Genomic DNA, 20,902 nt, shown 5'->3' with positions numbered 1-20,902 from the left:
CAACTTTCTAAGAGATTCCAGCAGTTTCCAGCTGACTAAAGTTGAAATTCTTCTCTTGTTGTTTTTCCTACAAGAAAAAGGAAGCCTTTAAAAGTAAAATGTTGTAAACCAATGTAGCCAACGTTTCTGTTATGTTGAAGAAACATTTTCAACTGAATGGTGTCTCAGAAGTGGCAAATAGAGTTAGTCAGAGTGGATAAGTGCCATAGCCTATTGGTTCTGCTATGACAATCAGCAGCTTTTTGGTTAACAGTGTAGGTAATTACACTGTTATATTTAACAATGCAGTAAGATGAACAGGAATTTTTCTGTAGAAAAATTGTTTTCTTCTGAACACTTCTGAACATGGTTTACACAGTGAAGGCTTTCCCTAATATTTAATGCTCTGTGAACTTTCTGTTTTTTACCAAAACTTAAATTCTGGAAGATATAGCAAAGGTTGCCAGAAGTCCACTGAGAGGCTGTAAATCCATTTGCAGCAGCACATTTTCCTTGCCTATAGTTTCCCATTATCCAGTGGCATGAGTGGTAAATAGGATGAATTTGAATCAATAATGCTGGAGGAAAAGTGTGAAAACATACCAATTATTGCAACATGGTGGGATGAATCACACAGCCAGAATGTTAGCATGTGTGGATACACATTGTATTAACAGGAAAAAATAGGAGTGGAGGCAGGAAATGCTTTTTCTCATCTGTTTTCATGTAAAGAGCATTTTAAAATGAAAGTTAAAAATAAATATATATTTGCTACTATTTTTTTATAATGTCAATAGTTAGACACAAGTCAAATATTGATAACAGAAAGATCAAATGTGTACGTGAATTTTATTTTAATGTTCTGGTTCTAGAACAAACATGACTCTGAGCTGTTATCTCAGCACCTACAGCCCTGGACAAACCCTCAAGAAGAAGATGATTCAGACTTAGGAATGGATATAGAAACTTATTTTCCACACTTCTAATATGAAAGTTTCCTCTGCTCTAAACAGGAAGAGTTTATGTGAGTTTTAGTTGTCTTGCCTCCCTAAACTGTTGTATGATTATAAATGTATACTCACACCTATTTCAATAATTTAAATACTTTTGAACCATTGCATCAAAGATCTTGACCTGTTACAGACTCTCAACATTTGAACTTCTGCAGAAACTTTCTTCTTTATATTAAGGAAGAATGTGTCTGCCTGCAGTACTTAAGGCCATTAACGTTTTCAGGTTTCTGCAATCTCTCATGTTAGGAAACTGCAGTCACTAATTAAGGAAGTTCAGGAAAAACTATGACTATAAAAATAATTTTTAGTTGCAAAATATGCAGCACCAAACTTAATGGAGAATGAGGAGGAGTTTTTGCCTGTCTTGCTACCCTTAACATCCCCTGATATATCACCTGTGCTATACACATGTGCCCTGTGTTGATACAATAAGTGACTCACATAGTCTCCTAACTGCATCATAAATGTATTTATTGCTATTTTAATAAAAAAAAGTTGGAAGATTGCTGGTAGCAGACACTGCATTTTACAATTTTTCAGATGCTAGTGACTTGCTTTCTTATTTCAAAATAAAGACCTTTTGATTTTGTCGGATACTAAGTACACTTTTCTCAAACTCTCTGTAACAGAAATAGTATTATGAGCTGTAGTATGCTGCATTGAAGCAACTGGGAGCACTCAGATTTATATCATTTTCATTTTAAGCATTTTATTTTATTAGTAATTATAATTTATAACATAGAAACCATGCATTGCCAAAGAAAGACAGATTTTAAGAATAAACAGTATGAGACATCTTTCAGTATGGAAAAAGTAAATAGGAATTGTGGAAAATATTGAAATTTTCATATAAAAGGCCTTCTGTGTCTTTCTGGAAAGGTCTAAGTAGCACTAAACAATATTCTTCTAGGCTACATCTTTGAAAAGTCTGCATTCAACATGTGAAATTACACTGGCATGGAACAAAATTTTGGCTTTCCTGAAAAATACTGGAGCAGAAAATGAGGGGCAAATTAAACTTACAGTTTGTGAGACTACATTTACATCCAATTGTGTCATTCTCTTCTTGCAGGAGCTGAGATATTGGAGACCTCAGCCAGAGTGAGTGATCCCCCAGGGGAGTTGTGAGAGGGGTTCCCTGGGCATGTTTGCTCCCAGCACTGCAATCTGTCAGTACATGAGGTGTTAAGGGGATGTTTATGACAAAAGTGAGGCTCTCTACTACTGCTATTCTCTGTCACAGATATGTTTTTATCTGCAAGAGGTAAGGAATCCCTATGTGAACAACATGTCTCTGCACTGTTAAAAGAATCACTGGGAAAAATAGACAATTTTTGTTGTCTATTCAGGGAATGGCATAGTATTGACAGGAATACTGTCAATAGAAGAAGATCTCTGTACTAAACACTGCATGGGTAGTTAGATTGTTTTCCTGACATATGGAGCTGAGCACAGTATCATGTGTCATCTTCACAACAAATAGTTTTAATCCATGGGCAAATGGCTAAACCATCAGCTTCTTCATTTACAGATTTCTGAAAAAGAAAAAAAGCCCCAAATCCTTTCCTTTTTTTTCTTCCAAAGTTTCAAAACAAAAGTGGAGTAAAATAAAACCTTTCTTTGAGATGAAATATATTTTAATGTCACATCCAATGAAATAAAAAAAAAAAAATTAACCTTGATTATTTTCTTCCAGGCTTATTTTAGAATTATTTAGAAACTGAGATAAGATAGACAGAGAATAACTCATTGAAGGGACAATTGAAGTCTTTATTGCCTATATATATCAGGAAAAAAAATTAGTTGTAGAAGTCATTCTTCAGAAACATTCAGAAACCTTAAGTGAAAGACTCTTGTTTATGTCTTCCATAGTCACCAAATCCAAGAAATATTTTGTCTTTTTTATCCTGAATTAGGAATTTAGATACATTTTATTTTGTGTTGTTTCGTCAAGCCACCATTTCTAAAACAAATTTAAAACTCCATGCAAATAAAAAAAATATACAATATGTGACTTTTTTTTAAAAATACTGTTTGTTGTTTTCTTCTTGGTGTATTACATTTTCTGTTTGCTGCCAGTAGCAGGAATTGTGTGTATATACCAAAAGTCCTACAAAAAATTATCACTTTATATTTCATATATATAAAAAGCCCATTTTTCTCTTTGTATGTCAGGACCGTCTCTCTATTTCTCACCAAAATCTCCAGCTGTGGACTAAGTCATAATATTATGTTTATGCTTTTGCATTTTGATTCTTTTCCTGTTAAAATACAGGTGTTACCAGATAAATTAGAATACTAGAGCTGACTGCTTAAAATAACCTTTTTAGGTATTTTCTCTGAAGTATTTTCATTTTCGTACATTATGTTACTGAGCATTAAATCTAATTGGAAAGAGGTATGTCAGTGACTAGTGTGTAATCAAAGACACTTAGCTACAGTCTCTAGGCTTGTTTCTATTCTCAGATTATTTAAAATAATTGCAAAATGCCTTCTTTCCCTCACCCTTGACAATGAAAACAGTTGGGAACTTTCTTGTATATTTCCTAAAATAGGTCTGGAAAAAATAGCGGGATTGCTATCATTTTTTGCACATTAGGAATACATCAGTCTCTCCGTGTATTGGAATTCCAAATGTCTTGAAAATGCAGCAGTATAGGGAGATACAGAAGATACTGAATTGGGTTTAATGTACTTACCCTGTGAGAACCTTCAGCCGAAACACTACCTTTAAAATGGCATAAACTATATTTGTTTTAAGTAATTATTACACATAGATTAAATTAGAGGTATTACTGGTTTGTGCAAGCTCATCTAACTTGAAGGTGGCAATTAGTACCTACTTAAAATATGTTAGCAGGTACTGTCTCCAGGCAGTTATCTGTCAGAATTGCCAGTTCTCTTGAAAACAGATACACATGCAAGTTTTGAGATGTCAAATGAAGCATAAAAAATAGTTATTTAAACTCGATATCTTAATCATTCTGATCAGCTACAGTGAATCAAACATTTCACCTGGGGCAAATTTCAGTAGGAGTCATAAACTGCTAATGGCCATGGTTTTTCACCTAACTCTGAAATATCAAGCTGAAGACTATATTTGCATGTAAAAACTTACTGTGATGAAAATCGATAAAAACAGTGAAAAGTTAGATTTATCAGCTCCTGTGAATTTTAATTGGCTTTTTAAGGCTAAAAATATGAAGAAAGTCTGTGGTAAGAGATACTATTTGAAAATAATAAATATTGAAAAGATACAGCTGACATGAGGAAGCAAGAATAGTTACTATAATTGGATACCAGGTTATGAATGAGGAAAAAGATGGAAGAGATTAAATGCCTCACACAATAAAAATGAGACCTGCAAGAAAGTAGGAGAGTCTAAATGTGAAAAAGAGATTGCATTACTGTAACCTGTCTTGGAAGGTTTAAATAGCAGAGCAGGAGAGTTCTGCTCCTCTCAGGCTGACATCTCTTAATGAACTCACCACTTCCTCTCTTCCTTCCAACTCTTCTATTTTCTCTAGTAAACTAGCAAGAAGCAAGTGAAACCTGCTCAAAATAAAATAAAATAAAAAAAAAAAAAAAAAAAAGTGATAGAATTAAAATAATTGGGAGGAGCAGTGTAAATGCAAAAAGAAGGCTGATGATATGCTGGAGGAATACAATTACAGCAAAGGTGATACTGCTAAAACTTGCATGGGTTCATTAGAAATGGAGTTTTAACTGGCTTCATCACTGCTGGCTTCATCAACACCAGCCACAAATAAAACTAACATACATATATTGACCATCCTGGTGTAAGGCCAAAGCACCTGGGTAAGGTCATTTACCTCCTTTAAGTGTAATATTAATCATGACTCTGGCATGGTTTTGGTTCAAGCTGATTAGTATCTTGGCACTCTCCTGAACAGGGTAGGGGCATCTCTCTCTGGGCAATAGGTGTGAGGTGACCGTTCTTGGGACCAGATGAGAATTCAGCTGTGTGACATTGATTTGTGCTGTGCTATTTTCTCTCAGCTCCATAGGAGTTTTGACTCATTTTACTTCAAGCCTCAGAGATGGCAGGTAGGTCACCCCAAACTCCTAATCAGGCTGAGTACTATATAACTTGGATGAGAAATTTACACATCTTCATACATTGTTATCCACTACTTAGAAAAACCTTTGCTTTGACAAATTATGCCATTTTGGGAGCAGGTGTTATATTTAATTAGAAGCTAGGCTTTTTTTTTTTATTTCTTGGAGAGAAGATAAAAATTATAAATGTTACTAACTAGTTCTAATCATTCAATATTCTCATTTGTTGGCTGTAAAAGTGGATGCTGCTCCTGGATTTTACCTGCATCTGCTTTGATTAGATCTGAGAGCATCTGGTCTCCCTGTTTATGCCAGAATTGAGCATGTACTCTTCAAAGAAGGATCTTTCTCTTAAATAGGGTTTGTGCTACCTTCCCAAGTCAAGAGTCTCCATGTCCATCAGTCACATGATTTCAGTATGCTACCCCTTGACTTTCAGACCATTTCAAATGAAAAACACTGTTTCAAGCAACTCCTTGATAGCTAATCAGTCAGTCAGTACAAACAGCATTAGGATTTTCAGTGTGGAAATTGCCTTACTACCATCAGGGTCCTCTTTCAGAGGTTGGATGAATCTCTAGGATGCACCATAATAGTATTTGCATGTGTACAAATTAGAGTGCTCCTTTTATGCAGCACTGAGGCTCTTTGTTTGTGTGAATAAAAGCAAAAACTGATTTTTGAGACCTTTAAAAATTTATTTTGCTCAGTCAGCATTTCATGTTGCTACTGAGCATATGGAAATTATGTTAATCCATACAACCTGCTTGTTGAAAATGGTTCTGCAGAAAATTGGCCTTGATTTGAATGGAATTTTGCTACGAAAAACTAAATAATTTGTAAATTTCTAATTAATCATGTCAAAATCTTCATAAGCTACAGAAAAAAGCATTTAACTTGAGAATTTTGAACTGTGAATATGTATTTATGTAAAATATGTATCAGAATTTAGAGGTGCTGGTTTGAGACTTCTAGGTATTTGGGAGTAGTCTTGTTGCTGAAGCTGAGGTTTATGCTGTGTATAAAAAGTAGAATACATCCGCGTTCTAACAAAAAAAGCACTGGTACAGCGTCAGTGCTTTGGAATAAGAATACGTGCTTTGTATAAATGTTGTGTCTGTCTTTTTTGTATTGGCAGAAACTTACAGAGATGATTATAAAATAAAGGAAAATTGACGCATAAGGAAATGGCAGTTTTGGTTTTATGTGAAAGTTTTCTATAGTAGAGGAAAACTGCTCATTGGTGGTTTTTTAAAAACAGTAGTACTTTGACATTTGGAAAAGCTGCTGCATAGTCTGAAATGAAATAAATGTGCTGTCTGCCCAACCACATTCCTGGGTAGGGTATTTTGTCTATTTCTGCAGATAAGATAAATATGATACAAATATGATTGAAACCTGAAGAAAGTGAAAAGAACAGCAGAGCTTAAGGTCAGTAAAGATAAAACTAAAACTTATTTGGCCTTCTGATGACAAGTTCTTTGACAATGTAATTTTGTTACTGACAACAATACCTACAGCAGACTGGGAAACCCAAGTTTCTCAGAAAATTGGCTATTAACAATGATTTAGTAAGACAAAATTAAATACTACAATTGAAGCAGAAATCTCTGTTTCATTTTGCAACAAATAATTTCTGAGCCTTATAATGCACACAGAAATGAGATGCAGAGAACTGCTATGAAGGACAAAAGTCAACTTGAAACCTCCAGGTAAAATATTGAACTACAAATCTGAATATGATTTGAAGTGATGTGATACATAAAATAAAAAGTCTTCTTAGGATAAGTAAGAGATTTGTCAAGGAACAGCTGTGGTTAAGATGGGAAAACTCTAGCAAAATCAGTGTACATGGAACAAGTGAAGGCACTAACAGACCTTAGTCTCCATGTTCAGCATTCCCTAGAACCTCCCCACTGCCTGCTCCTAGTCCTGGAGCCAATTAGCAGGCAAAGGAAAAAGTAAAGATATGTTCCCTATAAGATCATAAAATCTGTCATTTTTTCAGCAAGAGTTTAAAAAAACACAAACCAACAAATACTTGTCATTAGCAAGCAGTAGTAATAGTGAGGAATGATGAAAGTGATCAAAGAGAACATGGTCTACAAAGCCCTAAAGAATAGAAGAAATAAGGATAGTATAAATCAATAATTATCTCAGGAAGATAAATAGGTAAAAAAACCAGTATTAATTATTTTTATGACTTTCATTTTTAAAGGAAATATATATGTATTACGACTTTACAAATTAATATTAAAAGTTCAACTAATTGATAACCACATATTATTTTACTTCAAGTGGCAAAACTAGTTTTCAGTAGGGCATTATTTTCTGTAAGAATTGCCATGTAAAAGCAATGATTGTAGGAAGATTGCTGACAAATTTTTGATAACAGCAACTCCCAGTGACTTCCCTTAAGGGAAATTTCTCTCTGAAATATTTTTTCCTGGCACAGAATGATTAATAGCTTTCCTAAGAAATGGTGCCAAATCTGTTTAACTGAAATAAAATTTCATGAAGTTACAATAGCAAACACAGGGTGATCTCATCCCACTTTATCTGTTTCACGCATCATGCTGCAAATCAGGCAGAGATGATAAGAGAAAAATATCCATATCTTTAACAGGGCGCATGTGTATGTCAACAAATGGGAGCATATTGATGAGGAAATAAGATCTATTTAAAATGACTTAAAAACTCACAAAGTAGTGTTTTGAGTGCTTTAATATTTAATTCATTTTGGGAGGAGTTTGCAAGCAGTTTGAAAGTATGTATCGTGTTTCATAATAGAAGTGGAGCTGATCCCATTCTCTTGGGACCATACTTGATGATTCCCAGATCCGGGCTAAAAGGATGTGTTATAATTGCAACTTCAGACTTCAGGTTGTTTACATTTCAACTTTCCACCCCTGCTTTTCATTCTTGTTAATCTAATTCAATAGAACTAAAATACGGGATAACCCTGCAACTTTTTGTCCACTTTAAGGACTTACAATTCTCTCGGTTTTGGAGAAAAATATTGCACTGATACATATTTTAATTAGGAAAAAGAAGTATTAAAAGCTTGATGATCTCTTCATTGTTCACTGAATGAAGGCATATGTTTAGATCTTTATATGTTTGTATCTATATAACATAAACGATATTACACAGAGTTCTGTATCAATCTGTGCAATGACTGACAGAAATCTTGTAGATTTTTCTGATGATGTTTTGACATGTGTGCATAATATTTAAACAATGAAACTGATTAAATGTCACTTATAGTTTTAAATGTACTACATCTTTACATTTGACAAAAGAGTTTCATCATTCAGGTTCTCTAGATGAATTTAATACTATCTTTTTTAGATTACGAAAGTAACAGAGTTGGAAGCAAGTGAAAAACCTGGAAGTAAAAATACTTTGCAATACTTCCTGCACTCTTTGATGTTCTGGGATCTCTGATATGAACAAAAATAAACTGCTAATTTTGGAAATTCCTTAATTTCAACCAGATTGTCCTTGTCACAAAAACACACTCTCATTCAAGGCTGAGATCAGTGCCAAAACATCTCCAGAACTGCTTTTAAAAATGTTTCTTTTTCTATGTTAAAGGCTTCATATTCAGTACTTCTTGGTGCTCTATGAAAATTTATTAGGGGAATTCATTTTAAATGAATGCTTTTCTTGTCCCAGTCTTGAATTTGATATTTCCTACGTAAATGAGACAGGAAAGGAGACATTTTTAAATTTTTTTTTTTGGTAACAACCTCTAGATATTTAAGCACAAATAAAAGTCTGTAACCAAGTTTCACTTCTTGATCACCACAATTCTTGAATACTAGATTTGCATAAAATATTCTTTGGAATGCAAATAAATGAAGTACTCCACTGAGAAATACTGATCTTTCAATACACAGATTATGTATCTTTCTCTTAGTGATACAGTCACAAGCCTTTTTTTTCTGCTCTTGCTTTTAGGAGACTAAAAAGAGGTGGTGAAATACAGAGAAACCTGGTCTTTGAAAAAAATGGAATTGTTTTTATTGCAATAGATAACTAAAGCTGTTCTGATAAATAAAAATGTCTATGAAGTATACACTTAGATTTTCATGGTGAACAAACTGATTTAGTTAAATTAAGCAAGAATAACTCCCTGCTGGGCAAGCAATTTATAGACTGACTTCCTTTTTATTTTAATTTTTCCCTTTTTTTTCCCCACAGATCAAATATGACCAAAATCTGTTCCAGCAGATTTGAATACAATGCGAATATACTAATATTAAAAATACTGTAAAAGTACATATTTCTAAAAGATATCCCATCTGTTTTAGGAGAGCAGAGCAGTTCCTACTGAGCAGGCTAATATGGGTCATTAAACATCTCTAGCTGTGAGTTCCTGAGAAGCAATAACTGCAGACTTGAGATCAGGTTTTCCTGTTGAACAAGGTCTGCCAGGCAAAAAACCATAAATGAACTGCAAAAAACCCTAATAGATCTTTTATTCTTAGTATTTGGACCCAAAAATGCAAAACCACAATGTACATAAGCTCTATAAAACTTTGTAATACATCATGTTTGTCTACTAGCATGGAAACTATTTGTTCATTTTTCCAAATTGCTGTATACAATTAATTCTTGTATGCAGAAATGGTGGCTATAACTTCCACAGACATTAAATAATTGTATTTCTCACTTTCAAAGACATCATCTATCTTTTGCGTCTTAACTTACCTGCCGGGTTTTTCCCTTTTACAATATAGAGTTCCCATGCTTTCTATATGCAACTATACATCATCATGAGCCTAAATAAATATATAAATAAAAAAAGTGTCCTGCTGAGTGTTTCCTCATGCAGGTTACTGTGGAATTTCCTTGGATTTTAAAACTTTATCCGTATTCAGATAAATTTCTGTAGATGTTTGTGGTCAGGTGTCTCATGACAACACTTCTGTAAAAAAATAGAGATTGATGTAAGGTATAGTGGCACCTCTCAAACATAAAAAGGTTAGGTATTTGGGAGTTGTTTGTGTATAGAATTATGTCCAACAAAATCTGTCCATTATACATAGAGTGATTAAGTTTCTAGAATTTGATTAAAGAGCAAAACACAAAATTCCTCAAAATCAATTGAAACCTTAGTGTTGACTTTGTTTTCCATTTGAGCATAAATTTTTATGCATTTAAGCATATCCTTAGAAAAATCGTAAGTTAGATGTGATTTATGATAGTAAATATGAAAATCTTTGCTCCCACCAGGAAACTTTGATGTCTGGAAAAAAATATATATAACCTCTGAATCTTCAATGATCCCTGCATACCTAGAGTAACTATTCTGTGATTACACTGTTGTCATCCCAACAAGCTGGGATATATATACTGGCATTGATCCACTGGATTCCACCAGAATACTCAACTGTAACACACTACAGTAGTTTTTCTGCTTAAAACTATAGAGCTGTGGAAAATTCCATTTTTCTGGCCCCTTAATGTGCATACTGTATCATAATACACTTCTTTATGTGAGCATAAAGGTGCATCACATGACTGTAATTGTTAAAGGAGGGCATTTATTAGGAAATTATAATATGCATTGTGTGTGTGGAAAGTGAATGAAACTCATTAGAGAGTGTGCATCTGGTCAAACCAGTAATAATGCAGTACTGAGAGGAACACTGAAGGGGGATTCTCTGCTATGAAAATTTGTCAAATTTCAATGTTTCTTCCATTCTTTATTGATTCCAAATTACCCCTGGAGGAAAACTACAAAGACCGTATTCCTTCTCTGTATAATCCTAAATTAAATATTTTCTATTCTATCTTAATTTCTCAAAAAAACAGCAGTTATCTCCCCTATCAATTTCAGGCACATTTTTATTGTGGGAAATTTTATTCATCTTGAATAAAGAAAATAGAAATTGATCAATTTATATTAAAAAAAAAAATCCTCATTCTGAGTCTAGAACATGATCAACAGTCCAGTCAACAAAAGCATTCTGAAAACTGGTAGGAATATTGTGATTTACCTGGTTATATGTTCTGAATAGTGATAGTTTTTCCTCCTGCAATACTACAATGATTACTTAATTTGCTTCTGGTCATTTCACTAACATTTTGATTCCCATAATAATTCCCATTATTACTTTAATCACCAGTAAATGTTACTGTGACATTTCTTGACATGTTCCTTAAGAAGAATTGGCATTTTCTGATACATGTTGGTGGGTTTTTTAAATTGTCTTCTTTGTGCCTCTAAGTGCCTCTAAGTGAGCAGCTCCCTCAAATGCTTGAGGCTATTTCCTGCCATGTACCTTTAGCAGGCTATCCTCCAATATCATTCCTATTTGACACGGGGGATCCAGTCAAATGAAAACATACTCAGTGTTCTTTGCCAATAGGGCTTATACAGCTGCCTACGTTTTTTTGGCTTCTGCTTCTTTTTGTTAGTTTACTCAGAGGACTCAACTGAGAGACCATGTACAGAAGTATCAAGTAAAATATTTCCTAAAACATTACTCGCAGAGAATCTAGCGATGTGAAAAAATGCTACTTGAAAACTAATGACCTATATACACCTCTAAATCTGAGGTCATCCAGCAGAGAATTCATAATTCCTCAACCTACACATGTAACTAGTAATCCAAAGAAAATTGAATCTAGCAATTATTTATTTATAAATCCATATCGTAAAAATTTTTCTCAAATCATCCTTTCTGCTTCAAATCCTCTCCTATGCCAACTGAAATCAGAAGTTGATAAATTTTGCAGTGACTTCTATATCCTGTTGTTATTTTGTTTACTCTTTCCTTGAATTAAAAAGGACCCAAAATAAACCTAATAGCAATTTGGGCGTTGATGTGTCGATGTAAAAAGCTATATTACCAGAGGAGCTATTATTTTAATCTACTGTTAAAATATATACTATGTAAGATGAGTTACAGATGTTTAATTCTGAGTTGTTCTCTATTTCCATTTAGAAATCATTAATCTGTAAATTAATTGTGTTGAAAATTATCTTTCATAATCATAAACTTCTCAAACCCAGAATATCTGGAAACAGCTTTATCACAGGCTCAGAATTTCATAATAAAACACTGATGAATATAAAGATAAGTTCCATTTTCACAGGCTCTAGGGAGAATACAAATGATTGACTTTCTATCCTTCAGTCAATAACTTACTGACGGTTTTAGGTCCAAATGACAAAACAAAGAACAGAAATCAATGGCAGTGGAGAAAAGATCAGATCAATAGCTGAATTTCTCATTAATGGAGCAACTGTCAGTTTTACTCACTTTGACAGAAAAAGACAACAGCCTCACACCCTTTCTGCCTCAGAATGAAGGGCAGAGGTCATATAAGCGTAACAAATGTAGATCTGAAATTTCTTTAGACCAAAAGAAACCTTGCATCTGTAAAATTAATTTTTAAATAGATATATGATCGCTGGAGTAAAGTCCAACAGAAATCGTAAGAAATTATGGTTAAGCACTTACAGTGCTGTTAGGGTCTATAAATCTGTTTTCACACACAGTGCTGCTGTGCAATTATAGGCTCCAGAGCAGAAGCATGTTCATAAATTTATCATTTGCAAAAATTAGATAATTTCGTGGGTGGGTGAGGTCAGTCATGTTGGTCACTCAGGTTAAAAAAAGGAACACAGTTTTCAAAATTCTCTTTTTGCTTTTCAGAAAAAACATAATGATTAAACAATATTTATGCTATATTTATTTTCTGATCTTCAGTTAAAATCAGTAAATGGGGAAGTTCCTGATAATGACTGGGAATTAGACAGAGAAATAAAAGAAAGAAATTAATAAATACAAATATCTATTGAGACATTTCAGATCAGTGATTGTACTAGCTTTCTGATCTTCCACCCCGCTCTATGGATGATGCTTGTGACTTTTACATCCTCTTTTGAGTACTTTTAGTAAGACCCTATTGTGAAAACCCAATTCAGTAGTAGTATGCTGGTAAATTTTTGTATAGTACATGAGTTGCACCAATGCTTCTCGAGTAGTTATTCATGCATTTAAAAAAAAAAAAAAAAAAAAATAACAAAAAAGTCAAACCAAACGTATAAACTTTTCCTTCATCTAAAGAAGAATTTTCTGAGAGAAGAATAAAGTAGAAAGCAAGGGTCATGAATCCCCAAACGTATTTAAGCTCATAAATCAGAGGTAATAAAAACAGTAACAATAGTCACTAATTAAACCTACCCATTTATGAGAAGCAGTTTTAAATATGCATTTGAATCATGTTTTACTTTAAAATAAATGTCATTGATAGCCACATATAAAGGATTATAAAGGATTATATATGACTTCTTGAGTGGTCAGCCAGTTACTGTAAATTGCTATAAAGTTCAAGGGATCAATAGGTTAACTGTACAACCATCTACTTATATGCTTATAATTATCTGTAATACATGGTACTTAAGCTTAACATGCTTATGATATTTATGAACATTTTATAATCTATTTATACATACCATGCTCTCTCAGGAATGATAATGCTCTGTGGCAAGAAGATTGATCTATATCAGAGCAGAATCAGAAGAATCCAAGACTTCTTGTCCTCAAATCAACTTCTCATAACACTCCAGAAAAAGCCTATGGGTTTCTTTTTTAAAATGCAAAAGTATGAAACTGCAAGTAACATAATGCAGAAATCCTACCCATCTCTTTTTATACATCATACAGGTTTTTCTTGAATATGTAAGTAAAAAATAGCAGCAATCAACTGATTATGAATAAATCTGTGAAGCATGAATAGACCAAACAATATTAGGTCATTCTTAGTTCAAATGTACTTTTATAAAAATAATATCTTAATTCAGGTTAAACTCTTTGATTGTTTTTCACTAGTTTATACTTAAGGCTTGACAAAAGCTGAATGGTTCTTTACAAAGTAGTCAGCACTTTGAAAATTCAGATCCTAAATCATATAATTAATATCAGCCGTGTTTTAAGTATCCTACTTTCTCAAACTTTTCTATGCCAATTTCTTCTTGTTTCCACGAGCACATTGATTTTAGATGAAGTCACAGAACTCATTAAAGTGCTAAGCAACACTAATCAAACAGCTGGGCAGTAATCAAGATTAGGGAAGAAATGTGGTCATACTCAGGTTAGGCAAGTGCAAGAAGAAAAGAAGGAAAATGGGCAATGGGTGACATGTTTCCAAACATATGCTTCCGTGACACTGCAAAAATGGAACAAGACTGGTTCTGCCTAAAGAGACCAGTTCAGCTGATTAAACAAGAGTATTATGGACTATTCTTCTGGTCTTATTCATGACTGTCCTTCATTGAGAAATATAATGGTTATGAAGGAACAAGTGGTAATGAAAGGAAAACAACCTGAACTTTGTGAAACTTCCTGGATGTTCAAATTCTGTTGGAACATAACAGACCTGCTATCTATGAACTACCTATGTTTTAAAACAATGATCAAGCTGCATCCTGTACAGGCAGGAAAGGGAACAGTAGTAGGAAATAGGAATGCTGAATTTAAATAATAATTGCCCCTTCCATCCAAAAGTATTCTTTCGTAATTACAGCTGTTAAAATAAGAAAAACTCACTACATATTTTATTGTATGTTAATCAGTTCTAGCTGAATTCTGAAACACTAAGACCTATAGGGAGCCCTGAACCTCTAGTGCCAGCTGAATCCAGCCTTCTTGTTTTGACTTTCAGCCTTTGTCTCAGCTGCTGCATTTATAGATGGAGCCTTTCAGGTGGCTGTGTTTTCAGAGCCTCCTATTCACTATGCTAAGTGCATTAGCTCAAGGCATTATGTAGGAAAGTCTGGACAACCTATTCTTCTGGACACTTAAAAAGTTAGTCATTGAAGTGCTCCTTGTGTCTAATTCTTGTTCTTTACCATTTTGTTATCAAGATGTGTAAATAAAGACAACATGACCTCACTTGCCAGTTTCTCAAACGTATACAGGGAATAATATATCGGACCTTTAGTTTAACACTACTCCTACTCTTACATGTTATCAGAGAAAAAGTTCCTTTTTGGTTTTATCAATGAATGAGGACTGTGCAATGGCAGTTCCTTTGAATTTATCTATGCTTATGTGTCCAGAACTTTCAAAATTAATAAACACTTCCCATTGATATCTATAATCTAGAGGATTTGCAAAGGTAGTCACATACTCTATGATTTTACCTGTCTCGCTGCGGATATTCAGGCAAAGGGCCTCTAAATCCTTAATTACCAATGTACCAGATAGAGCACAGAAGGGATTTTCACATTATTAAGATAAGGACTATTTTAATTTGTTCACAAGGCTAAAAAAATGGTTACTCCTGAAATCCATTAATAAAGCAAGCAATTATCTGAACATATGTTAGTTTTAAAAATTAGGATTAATTCATTACTTTTCTAAACTTATATATATATAACTTCTTTTATTTTTCAAAGGAGGAAATAACTGCATTTTAGTCTAAAGTGTAGATTCCACATAAGAAGAAGAATGTCAGTAATGTGCTTAAAAACACACAATCCAATTGCATTGACTTAAATTTTTAAATACCAATAAATCTGTTCCACAGTCATCTGCTAATAAGTTAATTCTGTTTAAAAAGTTCCAGATGTTGGGACAGTCTACTGCATTCTGGTGGATTTTAGAAGTTACGTAAAATTTCAAAAGTAAGTACCAGTCTTATTCATGGACCTTAGTAAACTAATCAGTGTCTTCCTGTTATTGATGGGAATGCTCTGAGCCCTGATTCAGAGAAGTACATATATGCAGCCTTTCTGGCCAGAGGAAAGCATAACCGAAATAAATCCTTAGCATTAAAGTTTAAAAAAACCTTGGCATTAGTAAACCAAAGACTACAGCTTGAGATAATGAGAGGGAAAGGCCACAATTTTCACAGGACTTGTCAAGGAGTTTTTTAAGCACTTAAATCCTAGGGTTTATTTTGTGTTTCTTTTTTTTGAGGGGCAAAGGGGAGACATTACTTGTTTTCTCAGAATTCTCTGCTAGATATCTATTTAACTGTTCATGCCTTCAAAATGTAGAAACAAAACAACACACTTTCAAGACAATATTAATATAGAAAGTAATATAAAAGCAGGTCTTTAATTGGAGGCCTCCAGGTGCGAATATGGCAAAATACACACATTACTCAGGGCTTGCACACTATTGTAAGTCTAGCAAACTAGCATAATTGACCAGAATCCCCAATTAGAAGCACAGGCGATGAAGTAATTCCTCTCTTGGTTGAAGAAGGGAGGCGTAAACACACTTTTGTCTCAACCCCACTAAAAAAATGTCAGATCAGATCTGGTGAAGTGTTATACAACATAAGATGTCAATGATTTCCTTTGCATTTGAATAATTCACTGCTGCTTGAATATCCTCTAGTTCTGATCTTTATAACTACTCAAGCCAATCAGGCGCTCTTGTGGGACTGTGACATTCAGTTTCCACATGTGCTGACTTGGTGTCCAACTCCAAGATTTCTGTAAGCAAGACTGTTCTTCAGTCTGGAGCAATATAACACCACAAATATCCCACTTATGTTTATAAAAGCATTCATTGATAAGAGACAAAGTCCTAGCTGTTATCCATGCTTTCCTTTGCAGTCTTCAGAAATAAAGACAATATGATCTGGACGAGTTTTTTGTCATCTAAATACTGACTATGTTTAGTTGAATATACAGTGTCATATAACATAATATGATAATGTATTTCAGCATGATTTTTTGTAATTCAATTTTACGTCTTGTGTAGTGATGGGATTGCAGAATTTTTATCTTTTTGTTTTATCTTTGGTTTTTTTTATCCTTTTGTTTATTTACTTGCTTGGGTGTTTTTATCCCTGAACTCTGATACAGTGTATGTGCTCTTCCCTTGGTTTCTGTACAAAGACCTGAAATCATTAAATTAAGCTGCTTTTAATCATAATAGGAAGAGAGATCAAAGTAGATGGCATTCTCTCACAGCTTAATATCTATAAGTTGCTTTTAAATTACAGAGAAAATATTGAAGTCTAAATGACTACAACAGCAGAACAAATCTGTTGATCCCATGGAACCTCAGTAAAAGCATAAAAGTTAAAAAAAATGAAAGATAGAAAAGAATAAAAGATATATATCTATATATATATCATCTATATCTATAGCTATATGGAGATTTTATTTGAAGTGTTAGACACTACCCATAAGCCCAGGAACAAAGAAACTGTGAAGGAGTGTTAGGCATTTAAAGTCTCCACAGTTTTGCTTGCCTTCTGACTTTGTGAGACCAGTTGAGCTGGCCAGAAATGTCTCTAGTATATGTCCACCTGTCCACAGAGTGATGCTAGAAGAAATGCTAGTGCCTCTCCTTCTGTTCCCAATAATGTGTTTCAGCACCAAGTGAATCTCTCAGATGCAAATGGTAACAAAATTGAGGTCCATGTGCAGGGCTCTGAGAGAAGTGTTTAAGCATCTATAACGTTTAACAAAGACATAGACATCAACTGCATTGCTCATTTATAGGTACCTGCTCCCATCAGGACTCCCACTTATCTAAAACATCTGTTTCAGAAGACAGACCTGACAGATGAGCTATGTGCTACCTGTGCCATTTTGGAATCACAGAATGGGACAGGTTGGAAGGGACCACAGCAGGTCATCTGGTCCAACCTCCCTGCTCAAGCAGGGTCATCCTAGAGCACAGGGCACAGAATTCTATTCAGATGGTTCTTGAATATCTCCAGTGAGGGAGGCTCTACAACCTCTCTGGGAAAGCTGTTCCAGTGTTCAGTTACCTGCACAGTAAAGTTCTTCCTCATATTCAGGTGGTGTACACTCAGCATGCAGTTTCAAAGGTTTGCAGCAAAACTAGATTAAAAAAATAGCATTCACCATAACAATAGCAGGTGTCAGTCAAAGCCGAGGACATTTCAGACTTTTATTTCTTCAGACACTAACATTTTGTACAGATTTTTTTACCACTGTTAAAAGGTTATTCTTTACTATCGTTTTAAACTAAAATATATTTGACTAACAGAATTAAAATCCAAACATTTAAATAACCTTGCTCTTATTAGTTCTTTTTTTGTAATACAGAAGAATAATAGGTATATGATTTCTGGTCTTGATTCTAAACCTTTTTTTTTCCTCCTCTTGAGAACTCTTGACCATTTCTACAGCAGATTACCTTCATTCCAAGTTCACAAGGCAAATTCCAGTTTTTTCATGAAAAGTACTATGACTTACTTATTATGGCAGTTTTCAGATAAACAGTCTTCTGCAGTCTCTGAGACTAATGAAGTAAGGAAAATTCCTGGTCTGAAAGGTTTATCATCCAAAGAAACAATCCAGAATTTTTTTTTTTCCTAAATTGTGTCCAATCTAGTTAAGAGTCTCAAGGCTTTAGAGAAGAAGCCAGTGACTGAGACGACAAGTCACAGAGACACGTAATTCACACTGGACTGTAATATACTCTTTGGTATTCTCTTTTTGATTTTCAGTTAGAGAAGACAGGTTGTTCTGGATAAAACGGGAAACATGGGACTTTAGAAGGAATTTAAGTGACAAATGGATGGGCACAGGTGGGACCACAGGTTTTAGGCTGAGGCTGACACAGAGCATATGTGCAAACGCATAGCAGTGCAGAAAGGCAGATGCAATGATCTCTCTTGCTCAATGTGACAGCGTATAATATCAGGAGAAGTCAGGGAATACAAGCTTTTCACGCATAATTCCAGTTGAGGAATCGTTCCAAAGATGCAATATAAAACACACTTATTGCCTGCCTATTCCCTGCTGCTCACACCCCTACAAAGGCTACAGTAGGGGAAGAGTAGGGAGAGTTTTGCACTTCCTGGAGGAGTGGGAAGAAGGAGTAGAGCAACTTGCCTCTCTTCAAATATAGAGATGGCAATGCAGTCAAGCAGTGTTTGTTTTCTAGAAAGATTAGTCCAAGAAGATGTTTTTCTCCCAAATTTTTGAAAGAATTGAGGAGTTTATATTTCAATAAAAGTAAAATGTGTTCAAACGAGATTGTCGTATGCCAATGTTGTGAACGAGTTGTACTCTCTCCAAGTGTTGGAATTCATTCACTAAGTGAATTTCTCCTCTTAAGATGTATCATGATCTCCTGACTTGGTGAGAAGATTTTTCAAAATTTAGCACCCACATAATAGAATTCATTATCAATAAATCTTGTTATAATGGACAGTGGAAGCTGAAAGAACAAAGGAGACAGGAGGTACTTCAACTTTTGTTTCCACAGGACTCTTCAAGTGTTTGATTGCAAGCGGTGTTCTGTAAGAGAAAGCAGTTAGTTTTAAGAGGTATATTTTAAAAGAAAACAAATACAATTAACAAAACAAATGAAACAATACGAAATCTTATATTATTTTAAAAATCAATTTTGATTGAAAATTTCAGCTTTAGATGTCATTTTTATGGGCATATTATGTCATTTTTGTACTTAGGGATGCATGTGGATTACCTGAGAAAGACAGTAGAACATACTTGGCAGGTATGGACATGGGAAAGGGGCTATGAAGCCCTGGGAAGGGATTGCAGCACTAGAGTTGCACCAATAAAGCTTCATGCCTATCTGACTCCAGAGCAGGTGTTGGATGTGTCTACTTCTTTTTGTCCTTCACCTTTTCTGCCTTTTTTCAACTTTCATTTTTCATTGAAACTCTTACGATGACTTGATGAAAATGAATACCAATTTTAAACATTCACTTTTCCTCTTTTATCTGACTTAATTCCTGAGTGATTCTTATGCAGGTTACACAAGGACAGTATAAATATTTTATACCTATACAAGACTAATATCTACCAGTTTAGTTTTATGTAAACAATACTAATACTAAAAATCTGTTTTGTGCTTTTTTTTTCCTAGCTCTTCCCATAAATTGGAACTTTTTTGTTGGGACTTCCCTTCTGCTGTTAATAAATTTTCACAGACAGTGAATGTTGATTGTCATAGTGCCCCTCTTAATTTTCAAAGAGGGAGAAAATCCACATGACTAACAGTGCCTAAGACATACTCAGAAATGCTATATTCTGTTTGATTACAGGCGTACAGGATGGGCAGACATTTTTTAGATATACTCAATCTTTTCCCCAATTTAAGTTCCTCAAAATAACTGAATGTAGAGTAGCCAGATGACAGAACTCTGCAATTCTCCCAAGTAATCAAGCACAGAGTACTCAGCTTTTTACATTTAGTCCATGCCACAGTCATACAGAGTTCTTGCATCAGCTATCTCAAAGTATATCAACACTTAAAGGAATCTGCTTGTTGCACTAGAATCTGCTTGTTGCACTATACTAAGAAACATCCATCAGGGATAAAGTTTAAGAGTATCAAACTGGACAAATTATAAATAGAGTAGGCTAGTCCAGAAGTGCTTTTTGGCCTGGTAAATTTTCTAAGCAGCATAGCTAAGTCAGGAAAACCTTTAAATGTAGGCCAAACTTAATGTTGTTCTCTGACTGATTGTTCTACAGATTGCAGGCTTTTTATTTTCTTTGATATCAGTGATATCTTTGGCCTGTGACACATCAACAATGTTATTCTTTCCTTTAATGGAGGGATCCCAGATGCAATTTCTTCCTCTCACCTACTTTGCCTTCAGTTAATGTAGCTAGTTACATTTTGAGAGGGTAGCAACAGAAAAAAATTATGTCAGAAATCTGGTTTGGTAAACTAAGCATGTATATATATATATATGGAAAAGGGTATGCAAAGGACATCTTTAAAGTAACTAACTTAGAAAATAAACATGCTAATAATTATTTCTGATTACATGAGTATAGCTGTTGGAACTCCACTAGTATATTTGCATAGATTTTGTTTGAAATTTGAAATAGT

This window comes from Corvus moneduloides, chromosome 3 (genome assembly GCF_009650955.1).
Source record: "Corvus moneduloides isolate bCorMon1 chromosome 3, bCorMon1.pri, whole genome shotgun sequence".
In the NCBI taxonomy this organism is placed as follows: Eukaryota; Metazoa; Chordata; class Aves; order Passeriformes; family Corvidae; genus Corvus; species Corvus moneduloides.
Note: the sequence above shows the minus strand (reverse complement) of the source record.